The sequence below is a fragment of the Telopea speciosissima genome, chromosome 6 (assembly GCF_018873765.1).
Source record: "Telopea speciosissima isolate NSW1024214 ecotype Mountain lineage chromosome 6, Tspe_v1, whole genome shotgun sequence".
Taxonomy (NCBI): Eukaryota; Viridiplantae; Streptophyta; class Magnoliopsida; order Proteales; family Proteaceae; genus Telopea; species Telopea speciosissima.
Genome location: NC_057921.1, coordinates 31,323,071 through 31,336,127, shown reverse-complemented (window position 1 = coordinate 31,336,127; position 13,057 = coordinate 31,323,071). Strand labels below are relative to the sequence as shown.

The 13,057-nt window shown below is 39.7% G+C and overlaps 1 pseudogene; it reads left to right on the top strand.

Annotated features, from left to right (window-relative positions):
* The first annotated feature begins 10,573 nt into the window (after positions 1–10,573).
* LOC122665615 lies at positions 10,574–13,057 on the top strand (annotated as a pseudogene).

Genomic DNA, 13,057 nt, shown 5'->3' with positions numbered 1-13,057 from the left:
TTTGTTCTTATAAGGCCATGGAAAGTGTTCTTGAAGTCTCAAATCTTAACAGATGTTTGTTTCCTCTCTTCCGATAATCTAACATGAAATGAAGTAACTATTTTTAACACACAATGTCCCTTTGTTTATACTTCATATATATATATATCCATTTCCTGTTTTATATACTTAAGTCCGATTTAGTTTTTCTCCAGTCGAATCTTTCATAAAGTTCTTTTGAACCAGAAGAGAGTGAAAAAGAAGCAGAGCATGTTACAGAAATGTAGGCAAGTACTTTGTAGTCAATTGGGTTGTGGATCCCACTCGGGAGTCTTTTCTTACAAAATGTTGTAAACAAGTCAAATCATTCCAGCCTTTTGATGGGTTGACCATCTGATTGAATGACGTGCATGGATTATAGCTACTGGACTCTCAATCATGATTTGAGGAATCTGTATCAGATTGGCCGATTCGTATCGATAAAGGTGGAGACCTATATCGATTCTTGACCGATCCTGTATTGGTGGATTGGTAGGGACAAGGATAAAAATGTAAAAAAATCGAAAATTTTCTTTTATAACAAAACATGGCCGAACCAAATTGATACGAATTGATTTGGACTAGTATCGACAAAGATCGATACTGATATCAATACCGACGTAGGTCACGTCAAAGCGACTTGGGTCAGTTTGGCCAAGTGGATTGGCCCATGGGTAGACCCAAGCTTGAGGAGGGTTGTGGAGGCCAGGGTTGGAGCTAGCGTCACAGGTCAAGTGGATACTTTTCACCTCAAAAGTTGCATCTATTGGGGATAGGGTTTCCTTTTTCCCGTTTTTAAATCCAAGACCTTTCCTATAGCTGGCCAATGTGGGATTGGGAGGATGTGTGAGGCCATGATAGCTCCATGGCCCAGTCCTTGGCACCCTCACTAGGGGAGGAGACCCACATCCTTGTGTGGGAGGAACCCACGTCTCCTATCTCTCGTTAGATTTGATACTTGTTAATAATCTCTGAATTTTGGTATATTATTTCAAATTAGAGGACACATATATATACATACATAAGAGATGACTGGAATCTCTCCTATGACGATGTTAGTAGATTTGAACAAATCATCAGTATACAATGGCATTGGTTGGTTCTACTCCTATGATTGTGTTAGTGGATATGCAACAAGTGTCAGTTACAATACACATATGCTATGATTCCCCCTCAAGTTTGGGCGTGTAAATTGCAAACGTCCAATTTGGACTTTAGGAAGATAAAATATCACGGCAAAGAGATTTGATTAGTGGAGGAGATTTTAGTTGGTTGTGCTAGACCCTGTTGAAGTTTATCATGAACGACGTGACATTCAATTTTAGGATTTTGTAACCACTACCAAGGGATTCTTTGGGGTGATAGAATTCAATGTCTACAGTTATTGCTGCTTTGTGCATGAAAAGGACAAGGTGTAAAAGCAACAATGAGACTGTAAGAGACATCAAAAGAGGGTAATCTCCTTCAAAGAGGCAAGACACCTAGACCTGCATACGTTTGTTGCTCAATTCTTTTCTACATGTCTGATGCCTCCTCACTACAATGACACCCTCTTTTGCCTCATTCCTAAAGTGGGAAAGCCAGAATCAGTGGATCATTATAGGCCCATTAGCTTGTGCAGAGTAACAGTCAAAATCATCACTAAAATCCTTGCTTCGAGGCTTGGAACCATGCTGCCTCATGTGATCTCTTCTCCTCAGTCTGCTTTTGTCAAGGGCCGTCTCATATCCGATAATATCTACATGGCTCACTAAACCTTCACTACATAAAGCATAAGAAGAAAGGGAAAAAGAGATTTGTTGCTATCAAGCTCGACATGAAAAGGGCCTTTGACAGAGTGGAATGGTCTTTCCTCCAGCATCTTCTTTTCAAATTGGGATTTGCGGCAAGATTTGTCTCTTTTGTTATGGAATGTGTTTTCACTGTGCATTACTCAATCTTGGTGAATGGAGAAGAGAGGTGCGCTGTCAAACCATCAGGGAATCCGACAAGGAGACCCCCTTTCCCCTTCCCTATTTATTCTATGCTCCCAAGTTCTCAGTAGCACTTTGGCTCAAGCTGAACTTGAAGGCCTCATCCATGGCATCAAAGTCAGGAACCGAACCCACCCGCTATCCCACCTCCTATTTGCAGATGACTCGCTTCTCTTCTTGGAGGTGAATGTGGATGAAATCCACAACCTCAAAGACTGTTTAGCACTGTATTGCAAAGCAAGTGGTCAATCAATTAACCTCAAAAAATCCAGTCTCTGTTTCAGCCCAAATACCCCTCCTCACTTGAAGTGGTGGTTTAGTAGGATCCTCAAAATCCCATATGGAGATAGTTCAACTAAATACTTTGGCCTCCCAATGGACCTAGGAGTGTGTAAAAGAGATCTTTTTCATAGCATCAACGACAAAGCTACCAACAAACTTCATGGATGGACTCAGAAATTTCTTTCCCACGCCGGCAAAGAGGTTCTCTTGAAATTGGTTTCTCTCCCCATTGCAAACTTTGTCACATCCCATTTCAAGCTCCCTCAATCTCCTCACGCCAGGCTGAGCAAAGAGGCTGCTAGTTTTTATTGGGGAACTCTCCATGGCTCTAGCAAGATCCAATAGATTTCTTGGCAATGACTTTGCCAATCTAAGGACAATGGTGGGATTGGCTTCAGAGATCCAGCTTTGCACAATAAAACTCTCCTTACTAAAGTTGCTTGGCAACTCTTCCAAGAGCCAAACTCTAGTTGGCTCTCTTTTTGAAATCCATTTACTTCCCCAACTATTCTTTCTTAGAAGCCAAGCTCGGAAGCAGCCCTTCATGGGCATGACACAGTATCATTGAGGGGAGGAATGTTCTCAAAGAAGGTCTTTACTGGAAAATTGGTTTTGGAAACCAGATCAACATATGGAGGGATAAGTGGGTTCCATATCTCCATGGCTCTAAAATCCAATATCCTGCCCCTCCGAACTGTCCAGTGCATACTGTTGCTGATCTTATAGATGAAAGCTCAAGACAGTGGAAGCTTGATCACCTGGATTTATATTTGCACCCTTCAGATAAAGCAGATGTCCTCAAAATTAACCTCCCTCTCTTCCTAGCTGAGGATCGATTGATATGGAGTGCCTCAAAGAATGGTATATTTTCTGTAAAGTCATCTTATCACTTACTTTGCAATATTCAGAACAACAATCTTGCTAACCGAGTTTCTTCCTCAAGATCTAGTAGCAGAGCAAGTATTCTTTCATCAGTTTGGAGGCAAATCTAGAGATACCACTCCCTCCCCAAGGTCAAGTCCTTCCTCTAGAGGCTCTGTGCTGCTGGCCTAGCTATTGGTAAAGGCCTCATAAAGCACAATAGTAAGGTGGATCCCCATTGTCTGAGATGCAGAGCTTTAGAAACTACTAACCACATAATTCTTCATTGCTCTTTTGCTCGAGCAACCTGGGTTGCACTCTATCTTTCAAATCTTCTACTGCATTAAACCTTATAGTTGGTCAGTGGATTGATAGTTGGAGCAAGATCAGAGGCATTGACAAAAAGTCTATTAGAGAAATCTTCAGGCTCAATAGTTTTGTTGCTTGTTTCCTTTGGCGGGCCCGCAATGAATTGATTTTTGACAACAAGAATTGGACTTCGGTAGCAGTTATCCAATTCGTCCAAAGAGCATACCTAGAATTTATACAGGCTCAAGTCCCCAAGCAGAATCCTCGACCGCTTGAAGACTACAGGGTTATGGAAGGGTTTCAGCCCCATTGGAATCCCCCACCAAGAGGCCATTTCAAGTTAAACACTAATGCATCCTTGAGTTTTGACCACTCAAAATTTGGCCTAGGGATCATTATTAGGAATCATGATGAAAATCCTATTTATGCCCAATCAATGATCCAACCCTTTGATGACATCGCAACAGGGGAATCATTAGCTATCCGCTGTGGCCTTCTGGAAGCCATTGCCCTGTACCTGGAGCACATCCAAGTGGAGTCTGATTGCAAAGAGATTATCTCCTACATCACCAGCCCATCCTCTTCCATGCCTCTCTCAGTTGTCTCCATCATCATGGATATAGTGCACCTTTCATCTTATTTTGTTTCATATAGCTTTGCTCACATTCCTAGAGAAGCTAACTTTGTAGTAGACTCTCTAGCTAGGAAGGCCTTGTCTATGCCGTGTACGACAGTTTGGCCGCTTTCCACTTCGTGGTTGTTGAATCTTTGTACCTCACAACCCACGTGTTCCTCTCATGCTGATCAATAGAAATTTTCTTACCAAAAAAAAATAGCAGTTCCTCTTCTAATGTCTAGGCTTGTTGCATTGGAAACAATTTCCCTTTGTAACTTTAGCCTTCTTCTTTTGACCCCTCCCTCTTTCACCGTTGAAACCTTACCCTTGTTCTTCTTATTATTATTCTTAGAAGAATAAGAACTCTTCTCTGTGACAAGGGCCACTGTCTAGTTCTTCTTGAGTGTACCTTTTGCTTCAGTAAGTATATTGGTCAACTCAAAGGTGTGGTTTATTTCTACTTTGTTCATGTGGTAGTTCATAATGAACGAACCATAAACATCAGACAGTGAATCGAGGATGATTTCAGTCTTAAACTGAATATAAAAAAACTGAGCCAAGAGTCTCAAATTCATGGAAATACTAATTTATCCTCATCATATGATCCAAAATTGAGGTTCACTTAGCCATCTTAACAAAAAACAATGCTGAGGAGAATTTCTGAGGCGCAAGACGATCTTACTTGCCGAAAGCCTCTTTAAGGTGTTTCATCACATCCTTCGTAGTTTCAAGGTCCTTGCATGCACCTTGTAGGCTTTGTTAATAGAACTCGAGATGTAACATGTTGCTTGGGCGTTCTTTTCATTGAAAGTATCACAGGCTTTATAATCCTCACCATCTAGAGTGTGAGGCAAGGGGTGCAGGAGAAGTGAGCAATATACGTAACATGTTCAAGTATTAAAACAATAATTATTACCATTGACTAAAGAAATAAGGAACATGTGCAATAAGTTCAATGATCACACACATTTTTGGCATCCCTCTCAGTTAAGAAAGTGCAGTAGAGTCTACTAACCACTTGATGGGTACAACTTAGCCTGTAGGAGTTCACTGCACGTACACACCGTTTGCTGTCTAGGGTAATGACCTCGGATATGCTTTGGCCATTTGAGTGTCAGCTTAGCTTGTCGAAGTTCACTGAACACTCAAGTCAAGTACTTGCCTATCCCCTAAAAATAGATAATGGCTTTGGGACAGTACCTACATGCATGGGCATGGTCTACTCACCATGTCCACTTTTTATTATATCGGAGATCGGAGTGAGCAACTCACCTTTCTGACTCTAGGGTTAGCCTACCAGAGTTCCCTTACAATCTTGAAAGTAGTTCCCACACCCACCATGACAGGAGGCCACACGATCCCTATCAGTAATGTATTTTATAATCAAGGATAATGAAAGTATTTAACATATAAACGCATCACATAAGTTACTCCTAGCGTCCATACATCTCATGCATCATGAAACGCGTAAAAAGTAAACATCCACATATGACAATACATGGGCATAAATGTAATCACACAAAATGATATATGGTTACATTTATGCCTATGCATTGTCATGAGATTCCCATTGTGAAATACAACTTGCGGTGAACCATTTGGGAATTCAATGGATCGATGTTCAACGCATTAAATTGACTACATTTATATTTCCTTTCCAATATCTATTGATGAAATATACAATGCGTCAACTCTAGAGCAGAGTACCAAATTTTATCCATAGCTGAGAATGAATAACGGTAAAAGTGGGTTATTGTATTTATACAGAATAATTATAACAAACACATAATAAAATTATAATAATTAATAGAGCAAATTACATGCACCCCTCTATAGTTTGAAATAATATCAAACACCTTCCCTAGTTTCACTATTTACGTGCACCCCTTAGATTTGTGGATAACTTACAAATAAACCCTTACCATCAAGTGTAAACCGTTAGTCGTAATTAAACTTTTCAAAAACCTATTTTACCCATAAATTTTTCCCATGGACCATTTTATCCTTATGAGACATAAGGGTAAGCCCAAACCCTTCTCCCCAAATAACGTTCCATTTTCATCCTCTTAACCTTGCCCTTTCTTCTCCAGCGAACTACACACAGGAGAATCAACGCCGGTGGTGGTGCCGCTTGTAGAAATCATCGTCGGCGCTTCTGCTGCTACTTGAAATCATCGCCGGTTCTCACCGGTGCTGCTGCAGATGCTATTGAAGAGAGAAAATTGACATGGATTACCTTTTTGATATGGAACCCTGTGAAATCTGCTTCGGTTGCAATCTGAACCTTAAATTACTGTTAACCAAATATTCTGAAAATTTCAATTCAAATCATTTAATCACTCCAATCACTTCAAAGTACTGGTGAAACAATAGGATGAAGATTCACCTGTAAATATTTGGGATTAAAGTGAAGGATGAAGATTCCATCATTCCTTACCCTGTGTTATACTGTCATTCATTGTTCAAGAAAATGGAAAGGACCTTGTGCAACGAATTTGATTCAGCCATTACTCTAGAAATCAGTATAAAATTGTTGATTCTGATTTGGGTTCCAATACCTCAAACCTCATCGCAGAAATGAAGAACGTAATGAGAAGAATTCAAATACAGAACTATTTCAACTAGAGTTTGATTTGAATAGATCAGAGAATTTCAAAAAACCTTGAACTGTTCTCTTAACAATTACAATGAAATGAATTTAATAGATTACAGGTCTTTTGGAATATTGCATTAACCTCTTCACAGAGCATTTGGGTGTAACAAAACCCTAACTCCTTGAAGGGGTTTTCGCGTTTCGAGAAGAAGGGTAATAGAGGGTAAAATGGTCCTAAAAATAAGTCACTAAATTAAAAAGGTAAAATTGTCTTTTCATTTCAAAAACTAATAGTTTACTAACATCGTGAGCCATTAGGGTTTTTTTTTTAGTAAAAATGAAATTAGGGGGAGTGTTTTGATATTGTTTTAAACTACAGGGGGTGCATATAATTTGTTCTAATTAATATAATCACATTAAATTGGGTTTGATAGACACACAGATCAAATGTCAATAAATCCAATATACTCTCTTCAAGTACCGGAGGCAACAACTGTTCTTCATTAGGTGTTACAACTTTCCTCCTTACGGTAAGAAAATAATGGCGTGAAGATTTTCCTATTTCTTATTCAATATATCATATTATATTTTGGATTATATATCTAATGTATTATTTTTTTTTTTTAGGCAATAATATTTAGGGTGTATCCATATGTAGACATATTATATACATGTTGGTATCCATATAATTGCATGTCCTTAATTTCAATGGACTAGATTTAATGGTTCTGATATGACAATTACTAAAAAGGTGTCAGAATAGGATTCTTCATTTCATTGATCTTGGGTGTAGGAAAACTGTGTTCCTCCCATAATGTTCATATAGAAAGAAAAAAAGAAAAGAAAAAAGTACACTACTGTCTTTTATTTTTTGTCAATTTCTCAAGGTACTTCATTAAGGGTGTCAATTAATTTTGGTCTAGAACCAGGAACTAGACCGGAATCGGAACCAACCTAGCCAATAGTTTATTGGTCTGATTCTAGATCTACCAATTACATTATTGGTCCGGTCCTAGATATATCCATTACGTTATTGGTCTCCTAAGGGTTCTAGAACCAATAGACCAACTAGTAACCGTTGGAAACAGAACTGATGGAACCGGTACAAATCCACATCCTAACCTTATATATTATATTATTGTTAAGACCTAAGGTTATGATAGCTAAGGTCAAGGCCTTTATTAATATGTTTTTTAGTCTTTCAATTTTGATTGGTACCTTTTGTCCCATATACTATTTTACTAAAGATTCAACTTTTAATTTAATGGTCCATTTGAAAATACTAACGTAAGAACATACCTTAAAATAATCTTAGTTTATGAGGATAATGGTGTTCCTACATATGTTTTTCTTCTTCAATAAAGGTGTTCCTACTTATTAATTGAATATAAAACAATAGCTAAAATGAAGTAGTTTTGTGATTTGAAAAAATTGATGGTAGGCTGCACATCTCATTTGATTGAAATTAATCTAATGTTATTGAATATATACAGTATGTGTTAGGGAATTTTATTTATTTATTGTAGATTGCTTGGAATCGATTAGCCACCTATTAATTAATGGTCCTGAATCTCATGTTTGGAACTGATTACCTAATTGATCCGGTTCTGGTCTTGACCTCATACGGTTGGAATCGTTAAAGAACCAAAACCAATAACCCAGAACCATACGAGTTGACACCCTCTCCATCCCTATATTATATTCTTACATATCCTCTTCCAACCCCCTCCTCTTTTGGATTAAGCATAACTTTTCAGGAGCGAAAACCCACTTCCTTTAACAAGGGGGTTGGAATGATCATCCTACCTCTACCCGAACACTCCGCCTACGTGGGGTCCACCACCCCTATTAGAAGAACCCCCTACCCGAACACTCCGCCTACGTGGGGTGCACCACCCCTATTAGAAGAACTAGAGGAGATAATTTTTCCATTTCAATTAGGAAGATGCATAAGGAGTTTCTTTCAGGTCAAGCATTAAATGGATATTTGGATTCCTATATTTTGGTTTTTTCCCATATTTGGATATATAGTTGATTATATTGATTGCAAAGCACATATACCACTCATAATTTTAGCAAAACATGGGTATGACTTGACTTATGAGGTATCTTATCACAAAAGGAATATGAAATTATGAATCCAGTGAGTGAGTGAGTGAGTGAGTGAGTCTCCTCAACCTCAACTATTTGTTCGAGGAAGCTTATTTTAAGTTAGATTGTGACAAATACGTTGGTGGGTTCCATCACTTAAATCCACTATATCTGACACCATGCATTAACATCATCATCACAAGACAACCTCATCAACTTTATTGGATCAACAAGTTCCATATTATAGGTTGGTATATGGATGGAGTTGGGAGTTATTGATCAGCTAGCTTAATTTATTTAAAGGGTGATGATGGTATGAAAACTTCTCAATTCCTTCCTTCTTTTCTTGTTTTCAGACTCAACCCAACAGTCAGGAACTAACTCTAGTACTGCTCTACTGCTGAGAAAGAAATTTTTTAAGGGACTGAAAGAACTAAAAGATCTTTGATTGGAGATTTGGATTTTGAAATTTCTTGTTTCTTCATTTATTGTTTTGCCTTTATGCTGCAAGCATCGCAGTACGTAGTCACAATGCATTCATTACTTAAGCAATGAATGCACACTAGTAAACCCACTAAAATATCTTTCTTAGTTTTAGGGTTTCATCCACTGGTCCTTTTGCAACACTTCCCAACTTTTAACCCAACCAGCTCCCATGTCCAAAACCCAACCTAGGGTGCCTCACCCTACTCAAATATCAAAGTTCTGTTAAGACAGAAAGAGAGATGGTGATGATGATGATGATCACTCTGGTTAAAGAGGGAAAGTAGACTTTGTTTTGAAGTTGGCTGCTGCTGCTGCTTTTGCTTTTTCTGCTTATGGCATTAAAGAAGAAGAAAGAAGCAAAATGAGGGAATTCAAAATTTATTAATGTTGTTTGGCTTTTCCCAGAACACCTATCAGTCACCTTCTCACCTAAATGATCAACACTAGGACATCGATTCATAAAGGGCAGGGAAGGTGGGAAAAAAAGTTGTTGGGTCCCATTTATTTTTGGTATTTCACCATATGTAATGTAATGTAAGGTAATAGTAGTAGAGTTAGACATTCCCTCTGCTTTGGCAGTAAATATCCCCATCCCTGTCTGCCTTATATGTCTTTGTACCAAATGTAAACATCGATCTACTGTGTCAATTGGATGGACTAGCTAGGGTCCATAACTCAGGACCTGTGGTGGACCTTCATTATGATGCCATTGTTTTTGGAAATTAAAATCCCCTTCATTGGCAATTGCTGATATCTAATATGGGCAAGAGATCGATGTCTGGTTGTGTTATGACTACACCATCGTGAAGGTCAGTGAGAATCTGCACAAGGGATCTGTCTGAATGAGATTTTTTATTTCAGTAAAGGCTGAACAGTTAATCCACACCATGGTTCGTAATTTTGGATTGGATCGAATCGATCGATATTGGCTGGATCGGATCGGTATTGGTCGAGCCCAATCCCAAGATTAGACCGATACAACAAGGTTTGATTGGATTGGCCGATCCGATCCGATTCTTAACCGATTCAACTGAGTATTTTTGGACTTTTCACAATTTTTAAGTTTTTTTTTTTAGTTTTTTAAATTACTCAGACTTCCCCTGACCTTTTTGAAAATTCAAGGAATCTCCATTGCCCTTTTGACAACTACTTAGACCTCACCTACTTTTCAAATTGGGCTTCACTTAGCCACAGGCCGTTAACGGTGTTAATAATTAACCTATGTGACCAAAATGCCCTTACTTACAAAATACAACAACAACACACCTTTTTCTTTTCTTTCTTCTTCTTTCTGTTCTTCTTCTTCTTTTTCCTCCTGCAAACCTTGAACCCCTATGAGATGCAATGACACTCTTCTCTCCAAAACCCACCTCCTCATCCTTCTCGTTTCGCTTCCACAGCTTTAGATGCAACAACACTCTTCTCTCCAAAACCCTAGAGGCCGAACCAGAACCAGTCCTCCGTCAAAACCTTCGCACCTGCAACGATCACTAACCTCAGCCCAGGCTTCGACTTCCTTGGCTGCATCATCGATGGAATAGGTGATCTTGTTTCTTTATGAGTCGATCCAGATGGTCGTCCAGGTGCGATTTCAATCTCTTCAATTAATGGCATAGGAAATAATTCCTCAAGGCTAAGCAAAGATCCTCTTTTGAATTGCGTCGGAATCGGGGCGATGTCCGCCATGAAAATGCTTAGGATTACGTCTAGGAAGCGGTCTCGGATCTAGCACTGCAAGTGCCGCTGCTGCCATTGTGGCTGTGAATGAGATTTTTGGCCAGAAACTGTCCAGCTCAGATCTCGTTGTCGCAGGGTTGGAATCAACTGCTAAGGTCTCAGGTTATGTTAGAAACAAGTACCCGTCTTGAGAAAATAAGACTGAGATGTTGTTGATAGCCACGAACTCGTTGTGATGATAGCCACGAACCAATCACGAACTAGAAATTGTGGTTGAGTCGCATCAATGAAAATACTCTCCTTAAGGTCTGAAACGCCCCATGTATCAGTGCAACTGGAGTTCCTTGCATTTTACCTCCAAGATAAAACAACCACCAACATTGGTCTTTTGCATGAAGACTTTGGTTACGAGGGAGAGCAAGGCTAGGCTCACTAAACGGTTTAGAAAAATGATTTTAAATGCTGCCGAAAAAACCAGAAACAGTGAGATTGTCTACACTCAAAAACTTTGAGAAATACGCAACACCCCCTCTCTATATATAGGAGAGGAAGAGACACCACTAAGGGGTATCTCCAAGAAACATGCCCTAACATCATGCCCTTTCCCAAAATACTTGTTTGTTGACCATTCAAACAAGTAGTCCAACAGTCACACCTATTGGTGCCTATTAGGAAACCGATATAATCCTCTAAATATTTTGAATCTTTAATTTTAAAGACAAATAAAAAATCCAACAAGTTACCATGCTGATAACATAGCACTGGTGATTATGGGTGGGTTTGTGCTGATTTGCTGCTACGAGCTGCTTGATTTGATCTAATTGAGTTTTCTGATAGATAAGGAGCTATTTTTTGTTCTTGCCACTCCTGAATTCGAAGCTCCAACGGAGAAGATGAGGGCTATATTGCCATTAGAGATCGAGATGTCACATCATATATGGAATTGTAGCCAAGCAGGCGCTGGTGGCGCCTGTGTTACAGGGGATTTGAGATTATTACGATTATGGAGCTGAAACGAGTGCCTCTTATTCCTGGGATGGAAGCTTTGAAGAAGGCTGCAATCGATGAGAGAGAGAGAGAGAGAGAGAGAGAGAGAGAGAGAGAGAGAGAGAGAGAGAGGATCCGGTCCCTTCTCGTTGGTGCTTGGCGGCGCACGGAAGGGTTTTAATTGCTCCTCTTTTTGGAGGGAGAAGGAATGCATCTTCTCAGAAGCATGGTTCAATTTAACAAGCGATGTGGGTCATACAATAAAATGAAATTGAGTCGCCACCTAGGGTTAGGGCCTAGGACCCATTGGTATAGCCCTAGAAGGGCTACGAGACTTCTGTTGGTCTAGTCAGAGATTCGGGGTAAGTGGTCAAGTTACGAGAGTGGGAAGGTGTTAGACACCCACCTTGTCCGGATAAATCGATCTTTCTACTAGATGCTTGTTTTCGAATATTCTCCCTTAATGAATGTCTTATTCCCACATGAATGGCTAAATAATGATGCACAAACTATTTAATTAAATTAAACTATATTACACTAACTACTGTACACTACACGAGAGTACTTGAAAGAACTACATTGTACTAAAATTAAAAGTTAACGGAAGAAATGTATACCTATACGCTTTAAATAAATGCAATTATGCAAAACGAACTGCGTCCCCTAGCTCAGGTGGAGGCAAAAGACAGACTTTGTTCCTTCGTCGGATAGAGTAATGGTTTGCGGGTGTCGAATCTTACGATCTCGAACAGAATAATGACGTTCCAAAGCTTTGGAAACTAGAGGCTCAAGAGTCGAACAAAGTGGCTATGCCACGGGAGATTTCCCAGATTTGGGCAAGAAAGGGTCGAAGAAGTCGGACTCAGATAGCCCGGACTTCGGACAGAGGGGCGAGGCTCAAAGGCTCGAAATCGGATTGGGAAAGAGTCCCGAAATAAGGAAAACAAGGAAAAACTGGAAAATTGGAGCTCTGGGGTGCCCCTTCTCCCACGAACTTTGATTATTCAAATGAGGGGGGTGACCCCCTTTTTATAGGCAAATTTTGAGTTTGGCGGTGCTGTAGAAAACGTGCGGGGCTGCGTCAAAGCAAAAACGGAGAAAAAATGGATTTTGGGTGCACGTGGGGCCACAGCGTGCACGACACTGCGTGGGACCTTGCGGTAG